The sequence below is a fragment of the Triticum aestivum genome, chromosome 3A (genome assembly GCF_018294505.1).
Source record: "Triticum aestivum cultivar Chinese Spring chromosome 3A, IWGSC CS RefSeq v2.1, whole genome shotgun sequence".
In the NCBI taxonomy this organism is placed as follows: Eukaryota; Viridiplantae; Streptophyta; class Magnoliopsida; order Poales; family Poaceae; genus Triticum; species Triticum aestivum.
The window spans coordinates 700,893,826-700,909,349 of NC_057800.1; positions in this window are offsets into that span (position 1 = coordinate 700,893,826).

Consider the following 15,524-nt stretch of genomic DNA (forward strand, 5'->3'; position numbering starts at 1 on the left):
AAAAACCAATCTAGTAGGCCAAACCAAACTGATAATTCGAAGAGACTTGCAAAGATAACCAATCATACATAAAAGAATTCAGAGAAGATTCAAATATTATTCATAGATAGACTTGATCATAAACCCACAATTCATCGGTCTCAACAAACACACCGCAAAAAAGAAGAAGATTACATCGAATAGATCTCCCCAAGAGAGGGGGAGAACTTTGTATTGAGATCCAAAAAGAGAGAAGAAGCCATCTAGCTACTAACTATGGCCCCGAAGGTCTGAGGTAAACTACTCATACTTCATCGGAGAGGCTATGATGATGTAGAAGCCCTCCGTGATGACGGCCCTCTCCGGCGAAGCTCCGAAACAGGCCCCAAGATGGGATCTCGTGGATACAGAAAGTTGCGGCGGTGGAATTAGGTTTTTGGCTCCGTCTTTGTTCGTTTGGGGGTACGTAGGTATATATAGGAGGAAGAAGTACGTCGGTGGAGCTTCGGTGGGCCCACGAGGGTGGGGGCGCGCCTGGGGGTATAGGGCGCGCCCCCTACCTCGTGCCCACCTCGAAGCTTCCTTGGCGTAGGGTTCAAGTCTCCTGGGTCATATTCGGGAAGAAAATCACGTTCCAAAAAGGTTTATTCCGTTTGGACTCCGTTTGATATTCCGTTTCTTCGAAACACTGAAATAGGCAAAAAACAGCAATTCTGGGCTGGGCCTCCGGTTAATAGGTTAGTCCCAAAAATAATATAAAAGTGGAAAATAAAGCCCAATATAGTCCAAAACAGTAGATAATATAGCATGGAGCAATCAAAAATTATAGATACGTTGGAGACGTATCAATGTGCGACTTCAAAACTTCTATCAACCCTATTGCTTTGGAGTTAATGGTCAACAGTTCATTCTTAGACTATTATTTATTGAATCACCATACTAGCATTGATCATGCTACCTAAACCCATATCTCGCGTACCCCTTTTAACCAATGTTTAATTGTGTATGTTTTCCTCGAGCATACATCAATATAACATTTGATCTGACAAATGTTTTCTCCTTACTCTCGTAATTGTGGGAATCCATCTTTTTGGAAACCTCGATGAATTGTCGATGAGTCCATCAGCCACCTTTTCATCCTCTCATTGGTTTTAATGATGAACTCTTATTTCAGAACTTGCTTCCATAGTTCATTGCCCGAGAATCTTATAATGTCATCTCGTCAATTGCGTTGCACCTTTCCTTTCTCAGGCATCCTGAGTCTGTGGTATCCTGACACCAATCAGATCTGAATCTCAGTCTGATATGATGGTTGTAACATAGTTCCAAGAGTTATAACGATGATCTTTATATGACCCGGTAAGGTGGTGTCATACCTAGCCCACCTGGCCAGAGGCCCTATTGTTATAGTTCCCTTTAGCAATGGTATCCATTCTTCCATGTGGAAACTGTAAGACTTATTATATAGGTTGTTCCCGATGAATCCTTTGTGTATCCAAAGTATGACCTTTGCTTGAAGACCATGTCAATGCTATCTCGAAGCATGTCTATGGTACTCCAATTTTCAACAAGAACATTTGAAGCCCAATGCTAAATGTTTCCTGCTCAATTATCCAAACACCGTTGTATGGGTAATGTCATAAAATTTCTCTCCTCTACCTAAAAAGTTTTCTACATTATATCCTGTCATGGATATCATGCTCTGCTTATCCTTGGGAAGGGTATACCCCTGGTATATGTGTCAAACACTTTTTCCTTTCCATTGTTCTGTTTGATCTGATGATCACATTTTCCTTCCATTGATTTGTTTAACCTTCCTTGTGATCTATATGACCTAAGTAGTAATATTCTCTGCTTATGTAAACACCTTGGTGTACAACTGTGTCAGTAAGACTGTGTTACTATTGTTGATGACATTTCAGTAACCACCGATGGATGAGAACTTTGCCTATTGGTCCGCCTTGTTTCAACGAGCAGGAAAATAGTTCTCTTCGTCCCTCGCCCTTGGTACCAACGATGCTGCCAACATAACTGGACGGTTATTCTCTGACATGCCTTGCTTACATGATCGTGCAAGACGTCACCCCTCTTCCTACTTTTAACCCACATGGTGGGCCCATAACCCACAGTTCCACGAGATCAAAACCTGACTCTCCTGTACACCCCCTGTTCCCAAGGTTGTTCCTCGCGCGTGGCCTCGTATGTAATTCACGGCCCACCTTCCTAGTGATCTATTTTCATAACAGACGCAATACTTAATCTCGTTGCTCTGTACCCCTTCCACACTTGGTTTTAGACATCAAACCATTGCCTATCCATTTGAAACTTCTCATGGTACCTTCTTACTTTGCTCTCGATATCTTCTTAAGTTTCAATTCGAGAGATACTTATGCTTCTTCCCCCGAGTTAACCGTCTGATGCTCAATCCTATTAGAATCCGTCCTTATAGAGTTTTCCCCTCTTAACCTTTCGTAAGTACGGTGAAGATCCTGAAGGAAGGAAGGCAACTTCATCATGATGACCTGGAGAAGAGGAATAAATGCATCAACTTAATGGATCGACCTCTTCGAGAAGAGTAACCAAGGCCGAGAAGATCCATTAGAATTTCGTAACTAAACCTTCCCCCTTTTCACTACCTCTTAAATCTCAGGATGAGATTTCTTGTAGTGGAGGAGAATTGTGACGCCCGGATAATTAGGCTACATTAATCCCACGTTAATGATGCCACGTCACCTCGATTACTGTTGCTAATCTCGCGTTAGTTCGAAACCGGTTCGAATTCAAATTCAAAATCAAGCAAACAATAAAATATTTTCAAATATTACAACTAAAATGTTGGAGTGTTGCCTGCTACGTCGTGAGCTTGCGTTGGTTTTCCCCGAAGAGGAAGGGATGATGCAGCAGAGTAGCGTAAGTATTTCCCTCAGTTTTTGAGAACCAAGGTATCAATCCAGTAGGAGCCCACGCTCAAGTCCCTCGTACCTGCACAAAGCGATAGCTACTCGCAACCAACGCGATTAGGGGTTGTCAAGCCCTTCACGGTCACTTACGAGAGTGAGATCTGATAGATAGAATATTTTTGGTATTTTTGATATAAAGATGCAAAGTAAAAAGTAAATGCAAAGTAAAAAGTAAAAGCAAAGTAAATAGCAAAGCAATATAAAAGTGATGGAGATTGATTTTATGAGAATAGACCCGGGGGCCATAGGTTTCACTAGTGGCTTCTCTCAAGAGCATAAGTATTCTACGGTGGGTTAACAAATTACTGTTGAGCAATTGATAGAATTGTGCATAATTATGAGAATATCTAGGCATGATCATGTATATAGGCATCATGTCCGTGACAAGTAGATCGAAATGATTCTGCATCTACTACTATTACTCCACTCATCGACCGCTATCCAGCATGCATCTAGAGTATTAAGTTAAAAACAGAGTAACGCCTTAAGCAAGATGACATGATGTAGAGAGATAAATTCATGCAATATGAAATAAACCCCATCTTGTTATCCTCGATGGCAATGATACAATACGTGACTTGCTGCCCCTTCTGTCACTGGGTAAGGACACCGCAGGATCGAACCCAAAGCTAAGCACTTCTCCCATGGCAAGAACTACCAATCTAGTTGGCCAAACCAAACGGATAATTCGAAGAGACTTGCAAAGATAACCAATCATGCATAAAAGAATTCAGAGAAGATTCAAATATTATTCATAGATAGACTTGATCATAAACCCACAATTCATCGGTCTCAACAAACACACTGCAAAAAGAAGATTACATCGAATAGATCTCCACAAGAGAGGGGGAGAACTTTGTATTGAGATTCAAAGAGAGAGAGAAGAAGCCATCTAGCTACTAACTATCGACCCGAAGGTCTGAGGTAAACTACTCACATTTCATCGGAGGGGCTAGGATGATGTAGAAGCCCTCCGTGATGACGGCCCTCTTCCGACGGAGCTCCGGAACAGGCCCTAAGATGGGATCTCGTGGATACAGAAAGTTGCGGCGGTGGAATTAAGGTTTTGGCTCCTGTTCTGATCGTTTGGGGGTACGTGTGTATATATAGGAGGAAGGAGTACATCGGTGGAGCACTGAGGGGCCCACGAGGCATTGGGGCGCGCCCTAGGGGGGCCGCCCCCCACCCACGTGACCACCTCCTTGATCCCTTGCTGTAGGGTCCAAGTCTCCTGGATCACGTTCGGTGAGAAAATCACGTTTCCGAAGATTTTATTCCGTTTGGACTCTGTTTGATATTCTTTTTATCCGAAACACTTAAATAGGCAAAAAGCAGCAATTCTGGGCTGGGCCTCCGGTTAATAGGTTAGTCCCAAAAATAATATAAAAGTGGAAAATAAAGCCCAATATAGTCCAAAACAGTAGATAATATAGCATGGAGCAATCAAAAATTATAGATACGTTGGAGATGTATCAGGCATCCCCAAGCTTAATTCCTGCTCGTCCTCGAGTAGGTAAATGATAAAAAGAGAATTTTTGATGCAGAGTGCTACTTGGCATAATTTCAATGTAAATCTTCTTAATTATGGTATGAATATTCAGATTAGAAAGATTGAAGACAAAATTTTATATTGACATAGAAAATAATACTTCAAGAATACTAACAAAGCAATTATGTCTTCTCAAAATAACATGGCCAAAGAAAGTTATCCCTACCAAATCATATAGTCTGGCTATGCCCCATCTTCCCCACACAGAGTATTTACATCATGCACAACCCCGATGGCAAGCCAATCAATTGTTTCATACTCTAACTTTTTCAAAAAAAATTCAATCTTCACGCAATACATGAGCGTGAGCCATGGATATAGCACTATAGGTGGAATAGAATCGTGGTTGTGGAGAAGACAAAAAGGAGAAGATAGTCTCACATCAACTAGGCGTATCAATGGGCCATGGAGATGCCCATCAATAGATATAATGTGAGTGAGTAGGGATTGCCATGCAACGGATGCACTAGAGCTATAAATGTGTGAAAGCCCAATCAAAAGGAACTAGTGGGTGTGCATCCAACTTGCTTGCTCACGAAGACCTAGGGCAATTTGAGGAATCCCATCATTGGAATATACAAGCCAAGTTCTATAACATCAAATTCCCTCTAGTATATGAAAGTGACAACATATGAGACTCTCTATATGAAGAACATGGTGCTACTTTGAAGCACAATATATGAGACTTGCTATACCATGGTGCTACTTTGAAGCACAAGTATGAAAAAGAAGGATAGTAGCATTACCCCTTTTTTTAGGCCTTCCTTTTTTTTCTTTGGCCTTTTTTTTGGTCAATGCTCTATTGAATGATGATCATCACACTTCTATTTATTTACAACTCAATGATTACAACTCGATACTAAAACAAAGTATGACTCTATATGAATGCCTCCGGCGGTGTACCGGGATATGCAATGAATCACGAGTGAAAAGTATGAAAGAATTATGAACGGTGGCTTTACCACAAATACTATGTCAAATACATGATCATGCTAAGCAATATGACAATGATGGATATGTCATGATGAACTAGATGGTGGAAAGTTGCATGACAATATATCTCGGAATGGCTATGGAAATGCCATAATAGGTAGGTATGGTGGCTGTTTTGAGGGAGGTATATGGTAGGTGTATGATACCGGCGAAAGTTGCGCGGTATTAGAGATGCTAGCAAGGGTGGAAGGGTGGGAGTGCGTATAATCCATGGACTCAACATTAGTCATAAAGAACTCATATACTTATTGCAAAAATTTAGAAGTTATCAAAGCAAAGTATTATGCGCATGCTCCTAGGGGGATAGATTGGTAGGAAAAGACCATCGCTCGTCCCCGGCCGCCACTCATAAGGAAGACAATCAATAAATAAATCATGCTCCGAATTCATCACATAACGGTTCACCATACGTGCATGCTACGGGAATCACAAATTTCAGCACAAGTATTCTTTAAATTCACAACTACTCAACTAGCATGACTTCAATATTATCACCTCCATATCTTAAAACAATTATCATGCTTCAATCTTTTCTTAGTATTCAACACACTCAAAAGAAAGTTTCACAAATCTTGAATACCAAGCATATTATTATTAGGCAAATTACCATGCTATTAAGAGACTCTCAAATTAATTTAAGTGAAGCATGAGAGATCAATAGTTTCTTTAAAACATATCCACCACCGTGCTCTAAAAGATCTAAGTGAAGCACATAGAGCAAAATTATCTAGCTCAAAGGATATAAGTGAAGCACATAGAGCAAAATTATCTAGCTCAAAGGATATAAGTGAAGCACATAGAGCAAAATTATCTAGCTCAAAGGATATAAGTGAAGCACATAGAGCAAAATTATCTAGCTCAAAAGATATAAGTGAAGCACATAGAGCATTCTATCAAATTTTAATTCATGTATGGCTCTCTCAAAAGGTGTGTACAGCAAGGATGATTGTGGCATACTAACAAACAAAGACACAAATAATACAAGACGCTCCAAGCAAAACACATATCATGTTGGTGAATAAAAATATAGCTCCAAGTAAATTACCGATGGAAGTGGACGAAAGAGGGGATGCCTTCCGGGGCATCCCCAAGCTTTGACTTTTTGGTGTCCTTGGATTATCTTGGGGGTGCCATGGGCATCCCCAAGCTTAGGCTCTTGCCACTCCTTGTTCCATGATCCATCAAAAGAATTCACCCAAAACTTGAAAACTTCACAACACAAAACTCAAAATAGAAAACTCGTGAGCTCCATTAGCGAAAGAAAACAAAAGACCACTTCAAGGTACTGTAATGAACTTATTCTTTATTTATATTGGTGTTAAACCTACTGTATTCCAACTTCTCTATTGATTATAAACTATTTTACTAGCCATAGATTCATCAAAATAAGCAAACAACACACGAAAAACAAAATCTGTCAAAAACAGAACAGTATGTAGTAATCTGTAGCTAGCGCAAGATCTGGAACCCAAAAAATTCTAAAATAAATTGCTGGACGTGAGGAATTTATCTATTAATCATCTTCAAAAAGAATTAACTAAATAGCGCTCTTCAAATAAAAATGACAGCAGTTCTCGTGAGCGCTAAAGTTTCTGTTTTTTACAGCAAGTTCAACAAGACTTTCCCCAAGTCTTCCCAACGGTTCTACTTGGCACAAACACTAATTAAACACAAAAAACACAACCAAAACAGAGGATAAATAATTTATTTATTACTAAACAGGAGCAAAAATCAAGGAATAAAAATAAAATTGGGTTGCCTCCCAACAAGCGCTATCGTTTAACGCCCCTAGCTAGGCATAACAAAAAAGGATAGATCTAGGTATTGCCATCTTTGGTATGTAATCCATAAGTGGCTCTCATGATAGTTTCATATGGTAATTTTATTTTTTTTCTTGGAAAGTGTTCCATGCCCTTTTTTAATGGAAATTGAAATCTAATATTCCCTTCCTTCATATCAATAATCGCACCAACCGTTCTAAGGAAAGGTCTACCAAGAATAATAGGGCAAGAAGGATTGCAATCTATATCAAGAACAATGAAATCTATGGGCACATAATTCCTATTTGCAACAATAAGAAAATCATTAATTCTTACCATAGGTTTCTTAATAGTGGAATCTGCAAGACGCAAGTTTAGAGAGCAATCATCAAAATTACGGAAATCTAATTAATCACACAAAGTCTTGGGAATAGAAGAGACACTAGCACCCAAATCACACAAAGCATAAAACTCATGATCTTTAATTTTAATTTTAATAGTTGGTTCCCACTCATCATAGAGTTTTCTAGGGATAGAAACTTTCAGCTCAAGTTTTTCTTCATAAGATTGCATCAAGGCATCAACAATATGTTCGGTGAAGGCTTTATTTCGACTATAAGCATGTGGAGAATTTAGCACGGATTGCAACAAGGAAATACAATCAATCAAAGAGCAATTTTCATAATTAAATTCCTTGAAATCCAATATAGTGGGTTTAGCAACATCTAGATTTTTATTTCTTTCAATCCCACTTTTTCATCAATTTCATCATTAAGATCTAAACACTCCGAATTTTTAGAACGCCTTCTAGGTAAAGGAAGATCATATTCAGTTTCATAAAGATTCATATTGCAAAATAAAGATTTAATTAGAGACACATCAATAACTTTTAGATCTTCATCTTGATTTTCATAGGTATTGGAAGAACAAGCTTTAATAAAGTCATCTTTGGAAGCACGCATCCTAGCGTCTCTTTCTTTACACTCATCAATTGAAATTCTCATGGCTTTTAGAGAGTCATTAATATCATGCTTAGGTGGAATAGATCTAAGTTTCAAAGCATCAACATCAAGAGCAATTCTATCAACGTTCCTAGCCAAATCATCAATCTTAAGCAATTTTTCTTCAATCATAGCATTAAAATTCTTTTGCGAAGAAATAAATTCTTTAATATTAGATTCAAAATCAGAGGGCATCTTATTATAATTTCCATAAGAGTTGTTGTAGGAATTCCCATAATTATTAGAAGGATTACTAGGATATGGCCTAGGATTAAAATTCCCTCTATAAGCGTTCTTACCAAAATTATTCCTACCAACAAAATTCACATCCATAGATTCATTATTATTCTCAATCAAAGTAGACAAAGGCATATCATTAGGATCAGAAGAAACACTCTTAGTAGCAAATAATTTCATAAGTTCATCCATCTTTCCACTCAACACATTAATTTCTTCTATCGCATGCACTTTTTTATTAGAAGTTCTTTCAGTATGCCATTGAGAATAATTAACCATAATATTATCTAGGAGCTTAGTAGCATCTCCTAAAGTGATTTCCATAAAAGTGCCTCCCGCGGCCGAATCTAAAAGATTTCTAGAAGCAAAATTCAATCCAGCATAAATTTTTTGTATAATTATCCACAAATTCAAACCATGAGTAGGGCAATTACGTATGATTAATTTCATTCTCTCCCAAGCTTTTGCAACATGTTCATGATCAAGTTGTTTAAAGTTCATTATATCATTTCTAAGAGAGATGATCTTAGCGGGAGGAAAATACTTAGAGATAAAAGCATCTTTGCATTTGTTCCATGAATCAATACTATTCTTAGGCAAAGATGAAAACCAAGCTTTAGCACAATCTCCAAGCGAAAAAGGAAATAGCTTCAATTTAACGACATCACTATTGACATCTTTTTTCTTTTGCATGCCACATAAATCAACGAAGCTATTCAGATGAGTAGTGGCATCTTCACTAGGAAGGCTGGCGAATTGATCTTTCTTAACAAGATTCAACGAAGCAGTATTAATTTCACAAGATTCAGCATCAGTAAGAGGAGCAATCGGAGTGCTAAGGAAATCATTATTATTGGTATTGGTGAAGTCACACAATTTGGTAGCATATTGAGCCATCACGACAAACAAGCAATCTAACACACGGGCAAACAAAAAGCAAGCGGAAAAAAAGAGGCAAATAGAGAGGGAGGATGGAGAGAGAGGGCGAATAAAACGACAAGGGTGAATTGGGGGAGAGGAAAACGAGAGGCAAATGGCAAATAATGTAATGCGAGAGATAGGGATTGTGATGAGTACTCGGTATATTGACTTTTTGCGTAGACTCCCCAGCAACGGCGCCAGAAATCCTTCTTGCTACGTCTTGAGCTTGCGTTGGTTTTCCCCGAAGAGGAAGGGATGATGCAGTAGAGTAGCGTAAGTATTTCCCTCAGTTTTTGAGAACCAAGGTATCAATCCAGTAGGAGCCCACGCTCAAGTCCCTCGTACCTGCACAAAGCGATAGCTACTCGCAACCAATGCGATTAGGGGTTGTCAAGCCCTTCACGGTCACTTACGAGAGTGAGATCTGATAGATAGAATATTTTTGGTATTTTTCATATAAAGATGCAAAGTAAAAAGTAAAAGCAAAGTAAATAGCAAAGCAATATAAAAGTGATGGAGATTGATATTGTGAGAATAGACCCGGGGGCCATAGGTTTCACTAGTGGCTTCTCTCAAGAGCATAAGTATTCTACGGTGGGTGAACAAATTACTGTTGAGCAATTGATAGAATTGTGCATAATTATGAGAATATCTAGACATGATCATGTATATAGGCATCACGTCTGTGACAAGTAAATCGAAACGATTCTGCATATACTACTATTACTCCACTCATCGACCGCTATCCAGCATGCATCTAGAGTATTAAGTTAAAAACAGAGTAACGCCTTAAGCAAGATGACATGATGTAGAGAGATAAATTCATGCAATATGAAATAAACCCCATCTTGTTATCCTCGATGGCAACGATACAATATGTGCCTTGCTGCCCCTTCTGTCACTGGGTAAGGACACCGCAAGATCGAACCCAAAGCTAAGCACTTCTCCCATGGCAAGAACTACCAATCTAGTTGGCCAAACCAAATGGATAATTCGAAGAGACTTGCAAAGAAAACCAATCATGCATAAAAGAATTCAGAGAAGATTCAAATATTATTCATAGATAGACTTGATCATAAACCCACAATTCATTGGTCTCAGCAAACACACCGCAAAAAGAAGATTACATCGAATAGATCTCCATGAGAGAGGCGGAGAACTTTGTATTGAGATTCAAAGAGAGAGAAGAAGCCATCTAGCTACTAACTATGGACCTGAAGGTCTGAGGTAAACTACTCACACTTCCTCGGAGGGGCTAGGATGATGTAGAAGCCCTCCGTGATGACGACCCTCTTCCGGCGGAGCTCCGGAACAGGCCCTAAGATGGGATCTCGTGGATACAGAAAGTTGCGGCGGTGGAATTAGGGTTTTGGCTCCTGTTCTGATCGTTTGGGGGTACATGTGTATATATAGGAGGAAGGAGTATGTCGGTGGAGCACCGAGGGGCCCACGAGGCATTGGGGCGCGCCCTAGGGGGGCCGCCCCCCACCCTCGTGACCACCTCTTTGATCCCTTGCAGTAGGGTCCAAGTCTCCTGGATCACGTTCGGTGAGAAAATCACGTTTTCGAAGATTTTATTCCGTTTGGACTCCGTTTGATATTCTATTTATCCAAAACACTGAAATAGGCAAAAAAACAGCAATTCTGGCCTGGGCCTCCGATTAATAGGTTAGTCCCAAAAATAATATAAAAGTGGAAAATAAAGCCCAATATAGTCCAAAACAGTAGATAATATAGCATGGAGCAATCAAAAATTATAGATACGTTGGAGACGTATCATTGCCAAATAATGCATAGGTAATTATTATGGAGAAGCGCCAATTTTATAAAAGGTTTAGGTGCACTAAAATATTTAAAACAGCAGCAAAACATTTAACTAACTACCCTTTTCAATTTGATAAAATATTAAACTATTTGTTTTATTGCCAAAAACTTTTGGAGCAGTGGCACACTTATTAAAACTAAATTAGGAACCAGTGGTGTAGTTTATAAAACCAAATTCAAAAGGAAACTTAAATAAAAACAATAAAACAGAAATATAAAATAAAACAAAAATAAAAGGAAAGGAAAACAACTTTACCCCTCCCCACCGACTGGGTCTTGGCCTAGTTGGTCGTGTGGCCGAGTGGCCTGCCGGCCCACCCCCTGGCCTACTTAGGCCACCCCCACTCCCTAAACCCTAATCCACCCACTACCCCACCCCCTCTCTCCCATGTTCCCGTCTGGATCGGATCGGACACCAGGGCCAACCCCGACGCTCGCCCCTGCGTCCCCGTTGCCGATCCCGCCACCTCACTGACCACTGACGCCCGTCGCCTCCCCGACCAGAGGCGGCGCCCCGCCACTTCGACGTCGTCGACCGGGGCCTCGTCGCCCCATCCACGACCGCGCCGTTGCCGGATCCCGCTGGACTGCCTCCTCTCCGTCGCCGGTGCCGCCTCGCCGGACCTCCTTGGCTCCTCCCTGAGCCCACCCCGGTCCTCCTCTCCCGTCGCCTCGTAGCACCTGGCCGCGCCCCGTGCGCGCTCACCGTAGCCGCCGCCCGGTTCGGTCCCCGCTCTGGCTACTCGCTCCCCTTGCATGCTGCATCTCCTGCTGCTGCCGCACTTGCCCTGCTACCCCGCTCATGCCCCCGGTCGCGTCCAAGCTCGTCGCCTGCGTCGTCCCGCTGCCCCGCGCTCTGGCCGCACCTGGCCTTGCCCTCCTCGCCGCTGCTCCGCCCGGTCATCGCGACCTCGCCCCGCCCGACGTGTCACCTCGTGCGCTCGCGCCCGTGCTGTGGCTGGCTGCTGCGTTGCTGCCGCTCCACGGCGGCCCCGCACGGCGTTCGCCGCTCGCCCCGCCTCCGCCCATCGTGGCCCTCGTGCCCCGCTACGGCAACCCCCATCGTGGCCACAGCCACGCCCCGCCCCGGGCAGGCTACGGGCGCCCGTTGCCCGTTACACCCGCGCTCGCTGCCCGTTAAGCCGCAGCCGCCCCGGTTGGCCCCTAGGGCAAATGACAAGGGGGCCCCAGCGCCCGAGAACGATTTAAAAAAATAATACTAAATAAAATTAAATACTAAATAATCAATTAACTAACTAAATAATTAACTTAATTAATTCTATTTAAATTAACTAATTAAGATTAATTAACATAATAACTAATTAACCTAATTAACAACTATTAAATAATTAGACAGTTAATGACAAGCAGGACCCACACGTCAGTTTGACCAGTCAACACCTCTGTTGACTGCTGACGTTATGATGACATCAGCGAACACTATTGTGGATAATGTTGAATTAAATAAATTAAATAAAATCTAAAAATGATTTAAAACTTTAGAAAATCATATAAAATAAATCGTAGCTCAGATGAAAATATTTTCTACATGAAAGTTGCTCAGAACGACGAGACGAACCCGGATACGTAGCCCGTTCGTCCGCCACGCATCCCTAGCATAGCGAACACGCAACTTTCCCCCTCCGGTTTATCTGTCCGGAAACGCGAAACACCGGGGATATTTTCTCGGATGTTTCCCCCTTCACCGGTACCACCTCATACCGCGTTAGGGCACCCCTAGCACCGCTACTTGTCATGTCATGCATCGCTATGCATCTGTTTGCTTAATATTTATTGTTTCTCCCCCTCTTCTCTCGCTAGACACCGAGACCGATGCCACTGCTACCCAGTACGACTACGGTGTTGACGACCCCTCTCTCTTGCCAGAGCAACCAGGCAAGCCCCCCCTGATCACCAGATATCGCCTACTCTTCTCTATACTGCTTGCATTATAGTAGTGTAGCATGTTACTACTTTCCGTTAATCCTATTTTGATGCATAGCCTGTCATTGTTGCTACAACTGTTAATACCTTACCTGCAATCCTAAATGCTTAGTATAGGATGCTAGTTTATCGTCAGTGGCCCTACATTCTTGTCTATCTGCCGTGCTATACTATCAGGCCGTGATCACTCGGGAGGTGATCACGGGTATTTACATACATATATACATACTATACAGGTGGTGACTAAAGTCGGGTCGGCTCGTTGAGTACCCGCAAGTGATTCTGATGAGGGGGCTGAAAGGACAGGTGGCTCCATCCCGGTAGAGGTGGGCCTGGGTTCCTGACGACCCCTGACTGTTACTTTGTGGCGGAGCGACATGGCAGGTTGAGACCACCTAGGAGAGAGGTGGGCCTGGCCCTGGTCGGCGTTCGCGGTTACTTCAAAATAACACACTTAACGAGATCTGGGTATTTGATCCGAGTCTTGCTACTGGCCTATACACACTAACCAACTACGTGGGGACTGTTATGGGCACTCGACATCGTGGTATCAGCCGAAGCCTTTGTGACGTTAGCGACTGAGCGGCGCGCGCCGAGTTGGAACGCGTAACGTAACTTCCTTTGTAATGGAGGTTGCCAGGTCTGCTCACGGCCGCGTACGCAACGTGCAGGTGTGCAATGGGCGATGGGCCCAGACCCCTGCGCCATAGGATTTAGACCGGTGTGCTGACCTCTCTTTTGTGCCTAGGTAGGGCTGCGACGTGTTGATCTTCCGAGGCCGGGCATGACCCCGACAAGTGTGTCCGGACAAAGGGGATCGAGCATGTTGGGAAATGTGGTGCACCCCTGCAGGGAAGTTTATCTATTCGAATAGTCATGATCTTCGGTAACATGACAACTTGGAGTTGTACCTTGACCTTATGACAACTCGAACCGGATACTTAATAAAACACACCCTTCCAAGTGCCAGATACAACCCAGTGATCGCTCTCTAACAGGGCGACGAGGAGAGGATCACCGGGTAGGATTATGCTATGCGATGATACTTGGTGAACTTATCGTCGACTTTCTTCTACATGCTGCAAGATGGAGGTTGCCAGAAGCATAGTCTTTGATAGGACTAGCTATCCCCCCTCTTATTCCGGCATTCTGCAGTTCAGTCCACATATGATACCTCTTTTCCATTTGATACCAATGCATACATATGTAGTGTAGCTCCTTGCTTGCGAGTACTTTGGATGAGTACTCATGGTTGCTTTGCTCCCCCTTTTTCCCCTTTCTATACTCGATTGCTATGACCAGACGATGGAGCCCAGGAGCCAGACGCCACCATCGACGACGACTCCTACTACACTGGAGGTGCCTACTACTACGTGCAGCCCGCTGACGACGACCAGGAGTAGATTAGGAGGATCCCAGGCAGGTGGCCTTCGCCTCTTTCGATCTGTATCCCAGTTTGTGCTAGCCTTCTTAAGGAAAACTTGTTTAACTTATGTCTGTACTCAGATATTGTTGCTTCTGCTGACTCGTCTATGATCGAGCTCTTGTATTCGAGCCCTCGAGCCCCCTGGCTTGTAATATGATGCTTGTATGACTTATTTTATTTGTAGAGTTGTGTTGTGATATCTTCCCGTGAGTCCCTGATCTTGATCATACACATTTGCGTGAATGATTAGTGTACGGTCAAATCGGGGGCGTCACACAAGGCCTAGGGTTCATACTTTCACTACTGCAAGTTCTCTCAACAGTAATAACATAATTGGATCATATAACTATCCCTCAACATGCAACAAAGAGTCACTCCAAAGTCACTAATAGCGGAGAACGAACGAAGAGATTATGGTAGGGTACGAAACCACCTCAAAGTTATTCTTTCTGATTGATCTATTCAAGAGTCCATAGTAAAATAACACGAAGCTATTCTTTCCGTTCAATCTATCCTAGAGTTCGTACTAGAATAACACCTTAAAACACAAATCAACCAAAACCCTAATGTCACCTAGATACTTCAATGTCACCTCAAGTATCCATGGGTATGATTGTACGATATGCATCACACAATCTCAGATTCATCTATTCAACCAACACAAAGAACTTCAAAGAGTGCCCCAAAGTTTCTACCGAAGAGTCAAGACGAAAACGTGTGCCAACCCCTATGCATAAGTTCACGAGGTCACGGAACTCACAAGTTGATCACCAAAACATACATCAAGTGGATCACATGATATCCCATTGTCACCACAGATAAGCACGTGCAAGACATACATCAAGTGTTCTCAAATCCTTAAAGACTCAATCCGATAAGATAACTTCAAAGGAAAACTCAATTCACCACAAGAGATTAGAGGGGGAGAAA